Source organism: Rhinatrema bivittatum, chromosome 9, assembly GCF_901001135.1.
Source record: "Rhinatrema bivittatum chromosome 9, aRhiBiv1.1, whole genome shotgun sequence".
In the NCBI taxonomy this organism is placed as follows: domain Eukaryota; kingdom Metazoa; phylum Chordata; class Amphibia; order Gymnophiona; family Rhinatrematidae; genus Rhinatrema; species Rhinatrema bivittatum.
Genome location: NC_042623.1, coordinates 42,333,549 through 42,355,835, shown reverse-complemented (window position 1 = coordinate 42,355,835; position 22,287 = coordinate 42,333,549). Strand labels below are relative to the sequence as shown.

Genomic DNA, 22,287 nt, shown 5'->3' with positions numbered 1-22,287 from the left:
ATAAGGTGTGTGGTAAAACTGTGCACTGAAACAAATTTTAACTCCTGATACAGTAAACCTAATGGTATGTTGACAGATCACGAGTTTTAAAAGTGCAGACTGGAAAATGTGCACATAGACCCAAGTTAAAATATGCACTCAGTAGGGGCTGATCACACATTTTAATTCAGGAGAATCTCTCAGACATGATTTATGAGCACAAAAATGTTTTTGGTGCACAAAGCATGTTTTCTGCATATAAATCCCGATTACAGATCCCAGCACCAGAACTCCTACTTCTGTCCATAAACTAGCACTGGAAACTTTACTCCACCTCTAACAAGGAGTAAAATTTCCATACCTAAGAAAACACGAGTTACGCCAGCACTCCTTTCTGCATTGTGCACAGGAGCGGGTGATAACAGTTAATGCCTTCATTTGCATGGGATTTCTATGCCAGGGTGCGAAACACAACGCAGTGTTTTACATGCATGTTTTTTGTGCACAAAACTCCTTGCTGTATAGAGAGTAACATTTGAGCAAAATAATGTGCACAAAACGAAAGTTGGCTCTTACCTGCTAATTTTAGTTTCTGGAATACCACAGATCAATCCAGACTCCTGGGTTTTGCCTCCCTGCCAGCAGATGGAGACCGTGAACAAATTTTCACTGATACTGCCATATAATCTAGTATGCCACCTGCAGTTCCTCAGTATTGACCTGTACACAAGCCAAGATAATAATATGCAAACACAAACTGACTCGATCCCCCATAATGAGCAGAAGGAAGGTGAAGTCTCAAAATGGAAAATTCTAACAATAAAATCATTGAACCCCTCAACAATACTTCATTATATATAAACTGGGGACACAAATGTTTTGCTCCCCGAAGAAAGCGAACCTTACCCCGAAGACAGCCTAGAGCCACCACTTGTACTCTAAGGGAGCTAAAGGCTAAATCTTTAACTAACCCTCCTGTAGAAAAGTCAAAATATGCACAACCGAAGCATGGGTAGGCTTAACTCCCTGATCGGTATACCAGGACTCTAAAATCCTCCAAATCCTTACACAGACCAAGGAAGTGGATTGTCTTCTTGCCTGCAAGGTGGTTATGACATCATCAGAATGAACCCTTCCATCTCAAATGCTTGCTTTCAAAATCCAAGCTGAGAGACAGAAGTGAGCCATCTGATCTGAAAATACTGAACCCTGATGAAGAAGCTTCGGCAGATGACCAAACATCAACGGCCCATCTACTGCTGAATTGACCAGGTTCACGAACAGTGGTTGACATGGCTACTCCACAACCACCTCATCCAGATGTTTCTCTCTCCTTCATAACACCTTGTCCACCAGTGTCTATGGAGGAAACCAATAAAGAAGAATCCCCTGAGGCCAGGGTAGGACCAGGGCATCAATGGCTCATGTTCTCACCTGCAACTGTAAAAGTGAGGCACCTTGTTGTTCTGTCATGATGCCATTAAGTCCATGTTGGGCATGCTCCATCTGATCTGAATGAGGCACAATGCCTCCTCTGCTAGTTCCCACTCTCCGGAGTCCACCCATTGCCAACTGAGAAAATCCACCTGTATGCTGTCCATCCTCGATATGCGAGATGCTGCCAATAGTGAAAGATGTTGCTCTGCCCAGTGAACCAACTCCTGGGCCTCTTGATCCACTGCTCGACTCTTGGTTCCTCCCTGCCGGTTGATGTAAGCCACCATTGCTGCATTGTCTGACAGAATACATAGCAGCAAGCCGCATAACTGTGGCAGAAAGGCAAGCAAGGTGAAACATACTGCCCACATCTCTAACTGATTGATAGATCATGATGTCTCCTCCTTTGACCATTGACCCTGCGCCAACTGATCTTGGCACACCGCTCCCCAACTGGAAAGACTGGAATCGGTAGTCTATCACCCAATTCAGAACTTTCAACTCCACTCTGCTACTCATATTGGCATGACCAAGACTGGACATGGCAGCCCCCTGAGTGGAAGTGCTAGATGAAACTCCTCTGATAACGGATTCCACTGGGAAAGGAGAGTATCATGCAGAGGCCGCATATGAGCAAATGTCCAAGGAAACAACTCCAGAGTTGAGGTCATAGAGCCTAGGACTTGTAGGTAGTCCCAGACCTTGGGTACCGAAAGTCCCAAAAGACAGTGAACTTGAGTATGCAGTTTGAGTAACTGTTCCATCATGAAAAATAGCTTCCCCTTGCTGGTGTTAAAGCAGGTTCCTAGGTATTCTAGGAATTGAGAAATTGCAAGATGGCTTTTTGCTAGATTTACCACCCAGCCCAGGGATCTTATCTTCTGCAGAACCTGTTGTACTGACTACCGATAGAGATCTGCTGACTTTGAATGAGCCAGTCATCCAAGTAGAAATGTATCAATATGCCCTCCCTTCGGAGGAACGCCACCACTACCACCATTAACCTTGATGAAAGTATGTGGCGTCGTCGCCAACCGGAAAGGACGGGCGCAAAACTGAAAATGCTTCCCTAGAACCATGAACTGTAGGAACTGCTGGTGCTCTGGTGAGATCGCTGTATGGAAATATGCCTCCGTCATGTCTAGGGATGCCAGAAACTCTCCTTTGCACACTATCTCTGACTGAGCGCAGAGTCTCCATACAAAACGAGTAAGCTTGAGAGCTGTATTTACCTTCTTTAAATCGAAAATAGGTCTGAAAGTTCCTTCCTTTTTCAGTACTACGAAATAAACAGAATATCTTCCTACAGGGGAGCAGAGAACTGAACAGGAATTATAGCCCCCAGGCACTGCAAGAGGTCCCCCCTCCCCTATACTGCCACTTGCAAAGTAAGCACAAGGGGAGCACATTTCTGAGTGGTCAAGCAAATTCTAACATGTAGCCATCTCTTAAAACACTTAAGACCACCTGGTCTATTGTAATTCTGGTCCACTCCTCGTAAAAGAGATTTGGTAGACCCCTGACAGCCAGAATAGAAGAGTGGACCAGCCTCACCTCATTGTGAGGACTTGGCCCCACCAGTTCCCTGCCCAGGGTTTGGCTTTCTCCCTCCATGAAAGGACTACCCCCAGGACTGTGTTCTGCCTGAGCCTTGCCTCTGAGTCTCCAAAAAGCCCTATTCTACCTAAATCTCCTATTAACCCAAAAACAGGAACAGACAGGGAAAGACTTCTTTCCACCCTTCATTCTTTCCTCTGGCAATTTATGCCCTTTGGATTCTCTGAGATCCTTTATCAGTTCTTCCAAATCCTCTCCGAACAGAAGCTTGCCCTATGACTTGAACCAGACATCCACCAACCAGTTCCTCAACCAAAGCAGTCGCCTGGTTGACAAAGCCGACATCATAATCCTGGAAGAAGTTCTGATCAGATCATATAAAGCATCTGCAACATATGCTACCGCTGCCTCCAAATGCTCCACCTGCTTTGCTGCAGATGCAGACGTAGACTCCTTTGCCTACAATTGCTGGACCCAACGCAAGCATGCTCTTTGCATAAAACTACTGCAAACCGCAGCCCGTATGCCCAGTGCCAACCCGTCAAAAATTGTTTTGAGATGAACGTCTAACTTCCGGCAACAAACATCATTCAGCACAGCTGACTTAGCCACAGGAATGGTGGTCTTCTTGGTCATCGCTAACTCAGAAGCATTAAAAGGTTGAGCTTCTCTTCCGGTAACGGATACAACTTAGCCATCGCTCTGCCAACCTTCAAGCCAGTCTCAAGAGCATCCCACTCTCTGACTACCAACTTTCTCACAGACTTGTGGAAAGGAAAATCCTTCACTGGGTCCCTCAAGCGGTCCATGACCAGGTCCACACCCTCCTGGTCCGATTCTTCCTGAGGGACCTTGATCCCTAGCTCCTTAAGAACCTGCAGAATCAAGGGTAACAGCTCCTCCCTACGGAAGAGACGCACCACCTTAGGGTCATCCCCTTTGGTTACAGGCATTTCTTCTGGAACATCTTCTTAGGCGGGCAAGTCTTGATTGGAACCCAAGCCAGGAGAGTCGAATGCCAGTGAAACAGAAACCTCCTATTCCTAGAGTACTCCTTAGGGCTATTTGGGCGAGCTGTCAGCCATAGGACCCTCTGGATACTTTCTATTCCTTTTTTCTTCTTTGAGTTTGGGTCTCATTCTGGTCGCAAATCATCGACGGGGTGTATCTCAAACCTAGACCTCTTAAGCCCCACTGCTTTTCTGACTAAATAAGCCCTGTGCAGGAGCAGTACAAACTCAGAAGAAAAGGCAGAGGAATTTTCAGGGTCCTCCATCAGGAGGTCCTCATCTGCCTCAAAAGCTTCCTGCCTTTCCTCAGTGCCCTGAATGGCAGGAATTAATGAAGGTGGGGAAATCCCCTGGCTCCCTAGATATCTCTATTGCCGCTGCAGTCAAGATGGCTTTGGGTCCCACGTTGATGGGAGAGATCAGCGGCAACCACCGACGCTCCTGATGCTTGCATCAGCGGTCGTGCTGGTTTGGCAGCAGATGTCTTCTCTCCCAAACCTCTTTCACCACCAGACACGCAGCAGGAACAGAAGTTAGCGTGCAAAAGATGTACATAAGACAAAGACCAGCACACGATTCCCCACACGAATGGCAGCTGCTGCCGCTTGCCATTTTCCTTCTACCTGCAAGCTGAAGCCGCGTAGCAACAGGAGCTGCGTGCTGCAGTGAACTCTTTCACGCCGGGATCCCAGGCCATCAACGCTGCTCTGGCTCAACTCTCAGTGCACTGCACTATCAACATCCAGTCCATCCTCCCACTCACACAACTAAAATTTAAAAAAAGACAAAAGAGAAAGTTAACAAAAAGCTTTTAACAATGCAAAGAAAGAATAAGAAAGTTAGTTACTTCACTAAAACTGTTGCTTCTCCAAAGCTGCAGGATTGTAGCAGGATTCAACAGGCCTTGGGGAAAGAGAACTGGATCACCAGCTATCAAACCCTACAGAGATATGGACAGAGCCACTCTGAAGGGTCACCAACCCCCTGCTCATCCGCCTGAGACCAGGAGGAATGGCCCCACCAGGACCTAGCAACCTCCTGGGAGGAAAGCTAAAACTCCCTCTTTTTTTTTTCCTCTCTCTCCAGACTGCAGGTTTTACACCTCTACCATCGATTGAAAACAGAGAAATATTGATGGACAGCAGGTGGCACACTATGGCAGTGCCAGTGAAACTTTTCTCTCGTCTCCATCTTCTGGCAGGGAGGCAAAACCCAGGACTCTGGACTGATCTGGGTATGAACAGGAAAGTACAGGTAAAACTGCACTCTTCTGCATGCACCTTAATACACTGGGTCCAAACTGAGGGCCACATGAGTAGACAGCAATACAAAGTCAAACATCACCCAAACAAAGAACTCCCTATTATATATAGGGAAGGATGATCATTTATAAAGGATGTTTGTGAAAAAATTCATGGTGGGTAAAAGAAATTATGTGAGATAGCCATTTGGACTTAAGAATTTTTAATACAATGGGAGTTCATGGGGCTGGTTCTTAAATAGAAGCCATGGCTCAGGGATGGTGAACTCGAGTACCACAATTAGGCCAGGTTTTCAGGATATCTTTTCATGAAACTTTTCATGAAGACTTTTCATGAAGAAACTTTTCATGAAGACTGTAATCTGTAAGCACCTGTATTTATTATAAGAATTTGTATTTACTATTTATATGTATTATTTAGCTATTAACATTGTTCTGTTACCACTTGGTACTATTTCTCTCCTTTACCTCAAACTCTAAGTTCCTACTAAGTTAGCCATGTTATTTATACCCAATCGTTGGATGTAATTGTATATTTGTTTAATTGTTCAATCTGTTTGATGTAATTTTCTGTTCCTTGTTCTGTGTAAACCGAAGTGGTATGCACTAGTGCATGAACTCCGGTATATAAAAGCCAGCCAATAAATAAATAAATAAATAAATAAATATCCCCAATGAATCTGCATGAGATAGGTCTGCATACAATGGAGGCAGTGCATAAAAATCTTTCGCATGCAGATTCATTGGGGATGTCCTGAAAACATGGCCTGTTTGTTGTACTCCAGGACTAGAGTTCACCATCCCTGCCCTAGTTCTTAAAATGACTCCCAAATACCTCTCAAGGGCACTAAGCCTTTTCCAACAAGCCTCACTTGACCCTGTACCCACTCTGGGGCCGAGTCAATTTGTAGTCCTACTACTGAATGGATTATGTATTAAAACTGCAGGCCTGAAGTTCCAGGCAAGCTCGTGAGATCATCAATCTGAGACTGTCGCTTCCATAATGTCGTCATTTCACTGGCCCAAGGCTCTTCCTTCTCGGCAAAACAGTTTTTTTTACTTCTTCTCTGTGCCGGTGACCCCCTCCAAGAAAGCTGCAGTAACTCCCCGTTGTTGCATTTTTGGGTTTTTTGTTTTTCCCCTCTAACCGTCTTAGTCTCTCTGCGGCTCTCCCAGCATCAGCCCCCACCAATGTCACACCTCTTCTCTCTGGCACCGTTGCCGGTTGGTTTGTTTTTGTCAATTTCCATCTCCCCTCAGGGAACCGCCGTCGCTTCCTTTTTCTCACCGCAGTTGAGCCCGGAGCAGCTGATTCGTGGGGGAGGAGGGTCGGTTCTCTCCCTCCTCCCCTCATCAGGCAGGCAGGGGCCTAGGCTCACTCACTTCTTTGCAGAAACTTTCTCCCTATCGTCCCCTGCTCTGCTCTTAAAGGACTAGCGCCCATTTTTAACAAAAAAGATATATATAAAATTAACTTGGGCCTTTGGAATAAAGAGAGTCACTCGACCACCAAAACAAAAAGCAAATAAGAAGGAAACAGCCTCCGCCTGAGGAAACCTCGCACAATTTCTCCTGTCAAACTCGCTCTCCTATCTCCTCCCTGCACTTGGGCGCTGACTTGCTTATTTTTGGCCTATGGTAGAACATAACGGTTCATTCCACCCTCTCGCTTGTGCTTCCTGAATCTCCTCCAACAGCCTTACACTTAGAAAAAAGTTCCACTAAAAAATAAATAACTCCCATCTAAACATTTGCGGCTTCTCCTCCATAACTAAGATGGCCGCCGATCGGCTCCCATTGGTGCTCTTCGCCAACCATCTGATGCAACAAGTCCTGTCCCGCGGCATCCTGGGACGTGTAGTGTACTGGGCGGAGGGCAGCGGGTAGTTAGGTGGCCAGGAGAACTGCAAGTCCCAGATTCCCGCTGAGGTCAGTCCGGCAGGCGGGTGAAGGCTGTCAGGGCAGTAGCTGCTTATTAATCTTGGTTGGAGTTCCACGTGAAGAAGGAAATTCTTTGCTGTATACAGTCGGGATTCTGTTAAATTGTAACTGCGGCACAGGGTGTTTTCCTAAGGAGCAATAAAGGAAAGCTAAGAAGAAATTAAAAGGTAAATGAACCTGAGTGACCGATCTTGTTCCTAGGAGTATTTGCCAATGAACAGCCTCAGAGATTAGCATGTCTTGTGGTAGAATGTACTATGATGGACAAAGGACTGAGTTATTTATTGAATTCTGAAAAAGTATTTTTTAAAAAAACTAATATTTCCATTGTTTTATTGCTATTTATTGTTCCATTGCTTTGAAATGCTAAACTGATTTTTTTTCCGGTGTTACTCAATGTTGTTCCGGCTTATCATCCTTTAATAAGGATGATGCTGGGAGACCTGTATATATGAGCTCCGAGCTGTTTATAAAGGGGCAGGGGGAGATTGGGAGCCCGTGAGATACCTGGGCCTGTCTCCTGTCACGCCTCGGTCTCTTCCTCCCTTTTCCGGCCGTTCCCTGGGTTGTCCGCGCGCTTCCTCCTTTCTCTCTAGGGTCTGGTGATCATCAATGACTAGGATGTGCAGTGGAAAGACGCATGCACTGCATTGCAATAAAATGTAATATTTCGGGTCAAAATAAAAAAGTTCTTGTAATACTTAACAAGGAAATTAAGGTCAATAACAATATAAGGTGATATCTTTTTTACTGAACTAACTTGATGCGTTTCTTAACTAGCTTTCGGGAGCGAGACAAGAAATGTATGAAGTTAGTCTGATAAAAAGGTATCACTATATATATATATATATTTGTATATTGGCCACCAATTAGCGTGGACTAACATGACAACCACACTGTATGACCTTGGAAAGAGAAATCAGTTTGTGCAGATAAGCTGAAATGACAGTCAACCTGCAGTGTTTAAGGTTGTCAGTTAAATATTGTGATCGTTGTAGAAGTATGTGTATATTCTTTAACCATATTAAAGGCTTGTTAGCTATGCTATGAAACCACTGTAACAGCTTGGCTTAGAACGTTACTTTGGGTTTAAAGCCATGGGTTTTATGGTCCCAGCTGAATAAATGACAGGACAGTAGCAGTTCATAGTTTCCCTGACACATGGATATAAAGTCATTGTTGTAGTGCAGAGTTTTATAGTTGTCCTGATGGTTTGTGCTAAATGTTCATCTACATTCAGCAGTTATGCTTTGTGAAGAATCCGTTTTGAAGATCCATGTATGAATTCTTTTCATGCAATACAAAATCTTACACTATTTTTCAAAATAATAAAAACTGCATAAGCAATATAAATCAATTTAAGTGTAATCCTAAGTGATGATACATTGTTTCAATTCAGCCGTTAACTCGGTGTTTAAACTTTTTACATCAAATAACTTTTGGTTTTAAACCTGGCAATTTGGTTGTGCTCCCATGGGCTTCCAGCTCAATCAAAACTGGTCCCAAAGCTTTCTTGACAACTACCTGAGGTTTTATAGTTACATCATAGATAATGGCAGAAAAAGACAAACTGATCCATCTAGTCTGCCCAATTATCTTCCTGTTTTTAACTCCTTCTTCTTCTTCTTTCTAGTCTTCTGTCTAGGCTTCTGTCATAGACAGTCCTCAGCCAGAGGCCACAAACCTGGTCTTTATATGCACCCTGAGCCTGGCTACTAGGTAACGCTTTTATCCAGTAGGTGAGTCTCTCTATACCTGACCTGGGGCCAGAGACTGAGATCATATCTAAAATAGTAAATGAGGGCAGATAAACCCAAAATGGTCCATCCTATGGTGTATGGGATTGTAAAACTCTTCTAGTAACAGGGACTGGGTAAAATGCATAGTGCTGTGTAGCTCTGCATGGCTGCTTTGTATCACATAAATGTGTGGATTATTTTCTACAGTTTGTCCTGCCATGTAGAATTAACCTTGGCCCTCTGTTTTGCAAAACTTTGCCCTGCAGAGCACCAGAATTACAGCATGTCTCCATTAGACTACACAGAAAGTCAATTCTCTTTTGCACAATTGTATTCACAGAGAATCAAGTGTGTCATATCTTTCAAAATTAGATTGCTGCTGAGTCTGAAGTAAGATGTTTAGTCATTTCCTGGGTTTATCAACTGGTGTGGTTTAAAACCCATCCCCCCCCCCCCCAACCTCCCATGAAACTCAGACAGAAAATCTGTTTGGAGCTGAACAGATTTTGTCTGCTTCACAGTTAATCTAACACTGGCGTGTTAGATTAACTGGTGGCAGTAGTTGCTGTGTAATGCTGAATTGCACAGACCCTGAAGAGAAAGAAGGTCGGGCTTTGTTAGATTAATCTTTGATGTGCCATAAAATGATAGGAAAGGTTGGAATCCAGGAGTTTAAGATTTTGGAGGATGGGGTAATTCACTGCTTTCATGTTAACTTTTGCTATGATCTAGTTGCTCTTGACAGACAAAAGAACCTTTGAAGTTGTATCCTAGCAATTATTCAGATTCAGTTGGTTTGTTTTGGCAGTTAAAACAGATTAAATCCTTTCCTGCCTTTCTCATTCAGATTATTTTGAAGATCCTGAAGGAATGATAAATGTTTAAAATCTTCTGAAATGCCTCCTGTTCTACAAATCTCTCCATTACATGTCCCTATAAATCACAGGTTGCCAAAAGTCCATCAGAGATTAACCTGAACCACATCAGAACCCAAAATGGGCACTTGATACCTGGACAATAACAAGATTATATGAACTAAGATTTTTTGATCCTTTTTTTGGGGGGGACCCCAGCAGCTTTCTCCTGCTTCTTTGGGGTTCCAACTCAATCAAAACCAACCACTGTTGATCTATGATACCACCAGTCTTCACTCTCAACTACCCAGGGATTTTTCCCTTATTTAATACTCCCTCCACCCACTGGCAGCTCAGCCTAGCTGATAGAACTGGGTCATCACAGAGTCAGTTCTCAGCAATGGCCCACAAACAGGCCGATTCAGAAAGAAATGCGTAAGAGTGGGCATTCTGTGTTGAGCACCCGCTCTCCTGACACGTGCCCAGCCACCTCTCCTGGGCACGCGATTCGGTATTTAAATGAGGGGTCGTGCTAATAAGGAGACGTTACGCCTCCTTAGTAGCAGTAGAGGTGGCTGTCAGCGGGTCCCGACAACCAACGCTCTATTTTATTGGTGTCGGTTTCCGAATCCGCTGACAGCCACGGGTTAGGAAAACGGATGCCGGTAAAATTGAGCGTCCGTTTTGCTAACAGCTGACCAGCGGGCAGATTTATTTATTTAATTTTTTTTTTTAAAGTTTTGGTTCCTCCGACTTAATATTGCTAGGATATTAAGTTGGAGGGTTGCAGAAAAGCAACACTTTTCCGGATTGCCACACATTTTACTTTCAGTATCCTGGGGACTAACTAATATCCTCATCAACATGCATTTGCATGTGATGAGCGCTATTAGTTTTCGGGGGGGGGGGGGGGTTGGCTGCACGTTTTTGACACTGTATAAGGGGTAATAGACGTGCGTTGAAAATGCGCGGCCTAATGCATGCTGTACTGTATCAGCCTGAAGCTATGGTTCCTTCCAGAACCGGGCTTAGGTAGACCCTAAATCTGGCCACTAGGTGTCACTGTTGCACAGTGACCAAGGCTTCACCCACCTGGAGGTTGTGGCCGCTGCGTCTGCAGCATCCCCAGTCCCAGCCAGTCTGGGGAGCAGAAGACCTGAGCTGGGAAATATGCAATAGTGCCACTGGGCTAGCCCACTAAGGAGATTCTTAAAGTTAGGTCTGTTGGCACTGGTAAAAAAAAAAAGCAACCCTTTTATTCCAGAAAAGTGTAAAAATATAAGAAATAAGATATAGTAGGACAATAAGAGAGAGTACGTGCTTTATCTGGAGGCATGTTTAGGGGAAGAACAATGACATTCGTAGACTGCTTTTCAAATCTCTGCACGGTTTTCTATGGGCAAAGTATTTGCGTAAGAAGCAGGAGCAAATGTCTGCCGATCCTTTGTCCCCCAGGGCCGTTTTCAAAGGAGGAGCATGCACGTACTTTCATTTTGAAAATGTGGTGCAAGGCACCTGCAGATTGGTTAGGAAATTTGAAAATGTTCCCCTATATTGTTTTACCGCCTGGCAATTTTAAGAGAGTTTGCTCGATTGGGTTTCTGGATTTGGTGCAGTGTGTGTGCGCTCTTTTGATGTTGTGATGCTCGTCGGACAGAATGAAGGAAAACAGCCCCGTTGCCTGGCGAAATTTGCCTCTCCCCTGTCTTGGGAGCCCAGTCAGATCTCAGCTGGGCGAGAGGAAGGGTCTCCACTACTGTTAGGCTTGGGGAGGAGGGTCCAGAGACTGCTTGGACAGGAGTCCCATATTCAGGCTGAGTGCGAGATTCTTTTATTGGAAACTGTCCACATGACACACAAACATGGTTTATTTCCGAGTAGCACATTCATCCAATATTGCAACGGTCTCTGCTAATTCTTGTAGATTATTGTTATTTTTTAAAAATTCTTTCACTTCATCTGGAGCTTGTGCACAGCAGCCTTGAGGACTGGTGTTACTGCGCACGTGGTTCATACCTGGGGTAAATTGTGTGTCCAATCCACATGCTTGTATTTCTCTAATGAATTATTAAAACCTGGACTGGAGATTTATGGTAGCAATAAAACCCTCAGTAGCCAAGTTATTAATTAGCAAGATATGGTGTGGGAAAACTAAACAGTATTCCCATGTCTTTATCTAGACGATAAGTCGTTATTGCTTTATTATATTTGCCACTATTGTTTCAAAATCACACAATTATATATCTGTGGAAAAATCCCTGGCATCTAAAATTTGGTGGAGGCGTTGTCCGGTGCACACCAGGAGCTGCCGGCCTGGGCTCAGGAGAAGAAGCCGGCCCAGGCTGCGCAGAAGATGAGTCGCTGCTGGTCCATGTGGAGAAGCCATGGGTCCTCAATTGATCTCTGCTGCTGGGCCAAAAGGCTGCGGGGAGGGAAGCGAGTGAGGGAAAGTAAAGAAAACCAAATATGAGCTTAAACAAAAATGGAAAAAAAAAACCAGGCCAAAAATGTAATTAAAGGAAAAGACAAATATTTCCCTGACTTCTAAAAAAAAAAAAAAGAAACCTCTTGACTGGTTTTTCAGTTTTCTGGATATGTTTCTAGCACCGTGCATGTGTATTGCTTCCCCTTTTGGTCTACACTCCTCATGGTGTCATGTAGACGTGATAAGGTTTCCATTTTCTTTGTGTTCGTTATCTTCCAATTATGTTAACTAAAGCCCCAGTACGGTCCTTGTAACTTACTCGGCAAACCATTTCCAGCCTGGAGTGGTGACTGAGAAGGTGCGGAAGAATAGGCCAGAAGGTTGGAGAAGAAGCAAGGCTTTGTTCTTTTGGGTGTGAGGCAGCTCTCTTTGTCTTCTCACAACTGTAGTGAACTGCGATTAGAAAAGCTGCCATAACTTGCATGGCGACCAGGCCAAGGGTGATTCTGGAAGCCAGAAACTCCTCAGAGGGGAAAAAGCAGACTTGGAGATGGAGACGGGGAGGCCAAGTTGTGACAAGCATCTCTGGTACTAGATTCCCTTCAAAACGGAGAATAAATTGCACAGCTGAACTGAATGAAGTCCAGGAAAGGCCAAGCGCCAGACTTGGAGACTGAACCTTCATTGCAGGGGTAGGTGGTGAATTATTATTATTTGGGGTTATCATGCTCCTAAATTGGCAGATGATGGAGTGAAGTGGGGAATTGCAATGCATTGGATAATCATTAAGTGTTGCATTTCTTGGTGGAAGGTCTGTCTGGTTTCTGTGAAACGTTGGGTAACAAAGCCTTGAGTCTGTGTTAAAAGCCAGTTCAGGAGCTGATATAAAAACCTTCAAAAAAATCAAATCAGCAGGCCAGCATCAGCCCGACAAGCTAAAAATTAGAGCAGCAGAAGACTGTGGGGCCTGATTGTTCAAAGGTTTTCTCCTGCGTTCAGACTGTAGAGCGAGCCCATTTAGGCCAGGTTTCACTGCAGGCTCCTCTTCAACCTTCCCCGTCACTCCACATTGGGCAGAGTGGCGGGAGGGAAGAGAAGACAATGTTCAAAAGTAGTACTTAAGGTAGCTCCTGAAAGAGCTGCCTCCTACGTCCTTCCACCCACGGCTTGGCCCATGCAAGATGAGGCGTGGGAGCAAAAGAAAAAGACTTCCTGGAGGCCGTTCCCAGCAGCTCCCTAGGATGAAAGGAGGGAGATGCCGCGAAGGGAAGCGTCAAATCAATAAATACCAAGCTGCAAGTATGCCTGAGTTTACAGTTGATTTTTTTTTAGCAGGCAGAATTCAGTATTATAGACGACTTTTCAAAGCCCTTTACATGGGCAAAATTGGCTCTCTGCGCAGTGCCTCAAGAAACTAGGTTGCAACATTTCAAGGACAGCACTGCATATTTAGATTGTGCGGTTTGAAGACTGGGGGAAGGCGGGGAAGAAGTGGAAAGCATAAAAATGATGAGCTGTTGAACTTGTGCACAGAGAGGTAATCGAGACTGCTACGAAACAGACTGACCGGAAAAATGTGATGGTAAAGAGACTTTGGAGTGTCTGGCCTGATCCCTCCTGCGTCTTGATATTTTTCACTCTGGACTTTTAAAACTGGAAGCTAAAGAATGGGACAGCTATGTTATGTATTTGATGAAGCCCACATTGCTCAAACATAACTTGACAATGGTGGTCAAATAGTACAAATGAAATTGTCAGAGTGGTCCAGTGTGCAAGTTTGAACATTTATAATTATGTTGGGTTAAAGTTATATAACCTTGAGACCTATATCCTGATTGCAAGACAAGAATTTTTTAGGATGTAAAGCTGTATATTTGATTGCTTTCAAAATAGATTACTGGATATTTTTTTTACTCATATTGGGGCAGATTTTAAAAGCCCTTGCACGCGTAAATCTGGCTGGATTTACACGTGCAGGGGGGTTACGCGCGCCGAGCCTATTATGCATAGGCCTGGCGACGCGAGCAAGCCCCGGGATGCGCGTATGTCCCGGGGCTTTGAAAAAGGGGCGGGAAGGGGGAGTGGGCGGGGCGTCGGTCCGGGGGTGGGACCGAGGCCTCCGACACAGCGGCCGGCATGCGCAAGTTACGCCTGCCACAGGCAGGTGTAAATAGCAAAATAAAGGTAGGGGGGATTTAGGTAGGGCTGGGAGGCGGATTAGATAGGGGAAGGGAGTGGAAGGAAAGTTCCCTCTGAGGCCGCGCTCCGATTTCAGGGCTCCCCTAGGGCTCGGCGTGTGCAAGGTGCCCAAGTGTGCACCCCCCCCTTGCGCGCGCCGACCCCGGATTTTATAACATGCGCGCGGCTGTGCGCGCATGTTATAAAATTGGGTGTAGATTTGTGCGCGCCGGGTTGCACGCACAAATATATGCCCACGCGTAGCTATTAAAATCCAGCCCATTATTTTTGAAAATGATTTGATTATGTAGGGCAGGGGAGAAGCAAAAGAGCACTCCATGAAGTTAGCAAGTAGCACATTTAAGACTAATCAGAGAAAATTCTTTTTCACTCAACGCACAATTAAGCTCTGGAATTTGTTGCCAGAGGATGTGGTTAGTGTAGCTTGGTTTAAAAAAGGTTTGGATAAGTTCTTGGAGGTGAAGTCCATTAACTGCTATTAATCAAGTTAACTTAGAGAATGGCCTCTGCTATTACTGGCATCAGTAGCATGGGATCTTCTTGGTGTTTGGGTAATTGCTAGGTTTTTGTGGCCTGGTTTGGCCTCTGTTGGAAACAGGATGCTTGGCTTGATGGACCCTTGGTCTGACCCAGCATGGCAATTTCTTATGTTCTTAAGATGAGAAACATTTACAATTTGAGATGAAGGGGAGGAGAATATAAGGGTACATATATGGGTTATGAGTGTATTGTATGCATGGATGTATGTGCAGCTATAGATTGTTCAGAATATAATAAGGCAATCAATTGCAAGTGAATTCTGAATGTTACACATGCTCCAAGTATGTCTCCTGCAAAAAAGCAACCTGACTGTTCAACCGCTTTAAGAAAGTAATCACTTTCTGTCTCTGTAGGCGAGGGAAGCCCATTACCATTCTATGAGTATAATAATACCCAGTCCCAGCTAGAAAGAAAGGTTTGAAACTGAGTGACCAGTGTCCCCCCAACCTAGACAACTGATCATGATGATTTTCTACTCTAGAATTACTCCAAGTTTTAATTTGGAAAGAAGCTATTATGGTTGACTGACAGGAGACAACATGTAATAGTAAATGGAACCTACTTTGAAGAGAGAATAATGTGAAGTGGAGTGCCACAGGGATTTGTTCTGGGGCCAGTTTGTTCAATATCTTTGTGAGTGATATTGCAGAAGACTTAGAAGGAAAAATTTGTCTAGTTGCCAGTGTTAGTAAGATCTGCAACAGAGTAGATGCGCTTGAAGGAGGAGACTGATTTGAAGACTTGGCAGCTGGGATTCAGTACAAAGAAGTGCAGAGTCATGCATCTGGGGCACAGTAATCCAAAGCGCTGTATGCGATGGGAGATGACAAACCAATTGTTACAGACCGGGACAGCAACCTTGGGGTGATTGTGTCTGGCAATCTAAAGACAGAAAAATGTGACATGGACCATTTGGTCTTTATCTGCTGTCATTATTATGTTACTAGGTGGTAGCTAAGCCAGAAGAATGCTGGGCTGCATAGAGAGAGGAATAACCAGTGTTCTGTCCCCAGCAGTGGGTACATGTTGGTACCTGTATATACATTGCAGTTTAACTGTGTTTAGTGCAGTCTTTATTTGTAACCCATGATAACAGCCTATGAGCCTTGCCTTTAAGGGGAGTTTTGCCTTTAAGAGAAACTCCCTCCCCCCTGCTTTTCTCATTGGGAAGGGTCTACATGCTCTCTCAATCTAACTTGAGCCTTCTTAAGTGCCTTATTGGCTCAAGGGACTGCCCTTCATGTCGTCGTCCCCCTGTGTCATATGGATCCTAGGCTCGCTACCATTGGATCTCACCCTCTAGCTCCAGCTTGTGGGGACGTTTCCTGTAATCACCCTCCAAAACTGTGTCTCAAGCATGCTGCCTCAAAGCTAGAAGTGCCTGCAGCCTCTGTAATACAATTAGCTTTTTTACATTTCTTCTCATTGCTTTAATTCTAAAGACTAATCAGCTTCAGAACCCCTTGCCTTCTCACCCTGAATCCCAAGAAACTCCATCTCCCTTCTCCTGCCTATCTCCAGCTGCAAAGATCTCTGCTAGAAGCATATGCTTTTGGAATGCGACAATTGTAAGTAATGGAAAATTATCTGTACAATAAATAATTTCAAACTTAAAAGATCTTTGTCCTGAGGACTGATTGGAAGGAATGTTAGCTGTGTGGAAGAGGGAAACCCGGGTGTTTCTTACTGAGCCAGCACAACCAGTAAGAAAAAGGAGGTGATAATGCCTTGAACAAGTCCTTGGGGAGGCCTCACTTGGAGTATTGTATTCAGTTCTGGAAATCATATGTCAAAAAGGATAGAGACAGGATGGAGGTGGTCCAGAGAAAGGCGACCAAAATGGTGTGGGATCTGTACTAGAAGACTTATAAGGGGAGGCTGAAGGATCTGAATACGTACACCCTGGAAGAGAGGAGGTGTAGGGGAGATATGATACAGACCTTCAGATACCTGAAAGGTTTTAATGATGCACAAACTTCAAACCTTTTCCGTTGGAAAGTAAAATGTAGAGCTAGGGGGTCACTAAATGAAACTCCAGGGGGGGATAACTCAGAACTAACATCAGGAAATATTTCTTCACAGAGAGGGTGGTGGATACCTGGAATGCCCTTCCAGAAGAGTTGGTGAGGATTATTCAGAAGGGCATTGGATAAACATTGCAGATCACTAGAGGCTAGAGGTTAGAAATGAAGAAAAGGGTGCATGGGGGTAACCTGCACGGAGTGGCACTAACTACCCTTAATCGAAGGCATAGGGATAGCCCGAATGGAACAGCAGTTACTACACTTAACAGAAGGCATGGGGGTAACCTGCACGCAGCAGAAGTTACAGCCATAAGAAGGCTTCCTGGGCAGACTGGATGAACCATTTGGTCTTTATCTGCCATCATTACTATATTCCTATGTTATGTTACAAGAGAAAATGAAGAATTCTACAATGTACTATAAATCCAAATAGTGTGTAAACATGGTAAGAACCTTGCCAGCACACATCCAGACTTATCTAAAAGTATAACTTTCCATGGACATATCTGCTGCCTTAGCGATGAGCAAGATAATCTTTGCAAATAAAAGAATTAAAATATTTTGTCCGTTTTCTCAAACGGTATATAATAAATATGAGAGCTGGGAAGAAGCTGCAAACAGGATTTTTGTGGATAGGACCTACCTCAAGTCTCTCTGGAGGACTTACTGTTTAAAATGCATTGTATCTGGCAGTGTGCTAGACTGCGTTGTGTTAGCTAGTACTGAACTGTACCCTGTGAGGGCTTATGCACTATTGGCTACGCAGACTTCCTTGCTTCCTGTTTCTGTGTGAGTTTTGCTGCTGACTGCTTCCAGCTCTGTTTTACCTTCTTAATGAAAGCAGTGCTGTTTTACTGCTCGGACACAGAGGAAACCTCCCTGGCTTGTTTGCTTTTTCTTTAGAAGGACATTCTCTAATTCCATTGTGCCACAAATCTCTTAACACAACACCTCAATAAATGCATCAGCAATGAGAAAATAAAAAGAATACTCATGACTCTGCCCAGTTGTAAAGGCGCTGGGATCAGATTGCGTTGGAGCAAAAAACCTACGTGTATCCCTCCCTCAATCTGGCTGCTGTGTTTAAAGCCATGTTGACTAATGAAACCTGGTCAGATATGTTGGATTTTGCTAGTAAAATGGTTTTACACAAGAAAGATAGGGACCCACAATTGTCATCTATGATCATCTTCTTATCGAACCATCTCTGTAATTAACCAAGACTTTGGGCTTTTGGCTAAACTACTGGTAGGTAGGCGACAAGAAGCTATACCTAAATTGATCCACTCAGATCAAGTACTCTTTGTAACTGGTAGGCAAGCAAACAGTAATTTTAGAAAACTAATAGCGATATCAGTCAGCAGCAGAAAGCAAGATGGAGGCCATGCTCGTAAAAAGAGATGCAGAAAAAGATTTCAGTAAAATTAGCTGGAAGTAGATGTTTTGGGTACTCGAATATGGTCTTCAGGGAGAGTTTTTGAATCCCCAAGGCTATGATACTGGTGAATAATGGGGTTACAGAACCATTTCATTTGCTAAGAAGCATTTTTTAAAAATAATTTATTGTTTATTCGACAAAACATATGATGCGTACTATAGAACAGAAATGATATGACACTAACAGTACATTTTAACTGCATGCAATTGCATATGACCATTAAACAACAATAAACTGATTTACAATGAACTAATATGGCTACTGTAGTTTAATTTTTGTCATTTGTTTTTGCATAATTACACATCCCCCCCCCCCCCCCCCCCCGCTAAGGTCAAGTACATTTTAAATACATGATTTCATATAACCTTGGTTAATGAATTTCTGCATTAAACTGCTGCTTGCATTTTATACTTTCCTGTTGTAGTACAGAGACGATGATAATGTAAAAATTGGTCAATAGGGATATTTTCCTTCCATGTCCGTGGATGAAAGTATTCTTATCTGTAATTTTCTTATAAACTGAAGCACTGAGACCACCCTTATATTTATATAGCTGAATATCCAAAAAAGGAAATAATGTGTTGCTGGAACTGGACTGTGAATTCCAAATTAGGGTCTAACATATTAATCCACTCAATAAATTCCTTTAATCCCTCATGGACACCAGACCAAATCCAAAACAAAGCATCAATATAAAGTTTCCAACAGATATCTATCATAAAAGTAGATGGGAATATATAAACCACTGCTCAAAAAGGCACGCAACTGATGGTGCCAGTGCAGATCCCATGGGTATCCGTTTTATTTGCTGATTTAAAAAATAAATAAATAAATGGTCTCGACCATAAAGTAATTTTGAGTAATGGCCACACCTAACTGTAAAATAAAATCTCGCCTACTTTCAGATACCTCCATCTCTATTAAAGCTTGCTCTACAATACACACAACTTCATCTTGTTGGATATTGGTGTAAAGCGATGTGATGTCAGCTGTCACCAAAAACCACGGCAGCTCGACACATGGGTAATTCCTGTAAAGTCACAGTCAAGTGAATAGAATCGCTCACATACAATCGAATTTTGGGTAGCAATGGCTGCAATAAGATATCAATGAATTTCACCAGCGTTTCTAAACCGAAACAATGCCTGACAAATCAGGCGATCAGGTGTATTATCTAGTGTTTTATGTATTTTAGGCACTATTTAAATATAAGGGATAGATGGACAGGATTGAGATAGAGGGATTAAGTGATTGGCGTCATTTGGAGGTTCTTTTTTGCTAGATGTATATTAGCCAACAATGAAATAACAGGTGAGGCCTTTCCTGGTAGGTTCCATTTTTTTCCTCGTATAGGCCCAGGCCATCCTTAGCGGCTTTATCAATATGAATCCCCCCTGAGACATGTACAAAATGAATAGTTAAATATGGATTTAATAATTTGGTATCCACTGGAGAGCTCCACATCTGGTAGAATGATACTACATAAATCGTTTTCTCTGAACCATTTTTTCATACTTTATTCTTGGTTTCTTTTTCTTCCTAAGTAAGGTACTCAACCTAGTGTTAATTTCTAACATATCTTTGCTGCATGGAATAAGGGAGTCAAAGTGGTAAAAAAATAGTCTTGTCAGCAAATTTGCAAATTATGCTTTCCTTTAGTGATTTAAATGATCTATCTGACATCCCTAAAACTCAACTTTTTATGTTCCTGCATGGAGTTTTCAGGTATTACAAGAGATGTTTACTGTTTTCCTAGGGGCGAATTTTAAAAGCATTCCTCGTGCCAAAAGGTCCATATATGCAAATATCTGGGCCGCAAATGAGGAATGCATATATTAAAAGCCGCAAATTACACGTGTATATGCGCGTACTCGAGCAAAAGAAAAAGAGTGGAGTAGGCGGGGCATGGGCATTCTGGGGCAGGGCTAACAATTGTGAACATAACTTCGTATTTTAAAACTGGCTGCTGCTGCGTGCGGCAGGCCATTAGCCGCATATATTTACTGCTGCTGCTGCTGCTGCTGATGAGGTGTAAGTCTGCAGAAATTGCAGTTTAGGCCAAACAAACCAGGGTGAAGATCTGGATCAACTGGGGAGAGTGCAAGCTGAAGAACCAGAGGGGTCTGGGTGACCTCAAGATAAACTGGTGGACCAGTTGGGAAAACTGGAAATGTCCTTCACGTGAGTGTAGCAAGCTACTATAAACCTGGTCCCTACCCCCATGAGTTTATCATGTGTTGGAGCCTTAGAATGTGGACTGAGCTGCATCTGAATCTGAGTGATGTGTTTTGGACCTGTCAAAAAAGAGAATGCAAGACGCTGCAGCCAAGGTGAGGGAATATAAAAATATGTCAAAATCCCCTGTATGCTCTCCTGTGAATGACAAATGTTCTGCAAGAGCCAGCATCCAGCACTCACAGTGTTAACAAGTTGGCAAAAGGGCTGTACTGTTTAGCCTGCCTAGAGAACAGCACTACATAGCCTGCAGAGGAGGAAGCCGAAGGAATGCTGGGAGATCATTTAAGGTAGAAAAGGTGCAATTTGGCTGTCTCTATGTGTACAGGGTGGGGACGACCAGGAATTAGAGCCAGGAAGAGAGGATTGCATCTGGCAGCTTTGCAATCAGTTCTTCTCCTGAAGAACTAATTATCGAGAGGGAGAAACAGAAGTCTGCACTGTAAGGAAATAGTGAGACAGACAGCTATTCTTGCTTTATAGCCGAGCTACATGCAAAATCCCAACAAGGGACAGAGGAGCCAAGAGCTGAAAGACTTCCTTTCTAGAAATATCCAGGCCCAGGAGCACATGGCTGGATCACCCTCCTAAGAGACTGAGTTAAGTAATCTAAACTGCTCAGAGATTATTTTAGCAAAGGAGGCAGAAGGTTTATTTCCTTGCCTTTTGTCCCTAAATTCAGTATCTCATCTTAATTGCTTCAGCTTTTCAGCCAAAGTCGAGCATAAACCCTTGCTGGGAAAGAAAAACTGGTGGACCGTGGTCTTTCTGTAAGAGACTGAAACCAGGCCTGCTTTCTGTTTAGTACCAAGTAAACCATTGAGGGAGACCTTTCACGGACTGCAGTGCTCATCTATTTAGTTTGTCATCTAGCCATCTCCACCATCAAGAAAGACTTCTTCATTTTCTTAATTGTTTTTTTCCCCCACACAATTTTGTGTTTGAAGCAGGGTGCACCCTTTACAAATTGGTGACATTGGGATAGATCTGTCCCCCCCCCCCCCCTGCCCCTTTTTGATTACTCAGGGGTAAAGACAATTTTTGAAAGCGTGATTCAGTGACGTGATTTGTACTTCACTGCTTTTCCCCCTAACCTTTCTCTATTAGCCTTCCTTATCTATTTATTTATTTATTTACTATCCATATAAGTATGTTGGTTGCCCTGGCCAAAAGACTCTATCCAGTGTTATTTTTGCATTGCTTGATTTAAAATAAGAAATTGAAAGTTTATATTATACTTCACTGTTCTGGTTGGATTTACTGGTCTTCATGCACAATATTAGTAAAAGGGTTAATTACTGTTTTATTCTGGTTTGATGATTTTATCTGGTCTGTGGTGCCACAAGTGAGAGTTTGTTTGGGAAGGGCACAGAATTGTGGAATCGAGGTGTCTAGGATCCTGTCTCATCCCCCCACTCAGGCTACGAATCCAAAGATGAGTCATACTAATGAATGTAATTTCTCATGTGGTACTCCCTACCCTAAGCATAGGAGTAATTCATAGTCCGGACAGTGGGGGTGGGGTCCCACGAACATGTTTTTAAAATCTGCTTCCCTGCACGCGTTAAAGCCGACAAATTCTTAAGGAAGATATGCGATTCACGTTTGCTTGAGCAACTGCTTACAATTAGGAGCACGCATACGTGCG

At 43.5% G+C, this 22,287-nt stretch overlaps 1 protein-coding gene across 4 annotated transcripts in view; it reads left to right on the top strand.

Annotated features, from left to right (window-relative positions):
* Positions 1 to 6,339: 6,339 nt before the first annotated feature.
* The window catches only part of SLC26A5 (solute carrier family 26 member 5), a 93,961-nt gene continuing 78,013 nt past the window's right edge, over positions 6,340 to 22,287 (top strand). For 2 of the 4 annotated variants that reach the window (XM_029616139.1, XM_029616136.1), the window contains exon 1: positions 6,341 to 7,352. The gene's annotated coding sequence lies outside the window, so the exon portion shown is untranslated. Of the gene's footprint in view, positions 7,353 to 8,818; positions 8,925 to 22,287 lie in introns of all 4 variants that reach the window. The other 2 variants (XM_029616133.1, XM_029616132.1) reach the window with 2 other exon arrangements.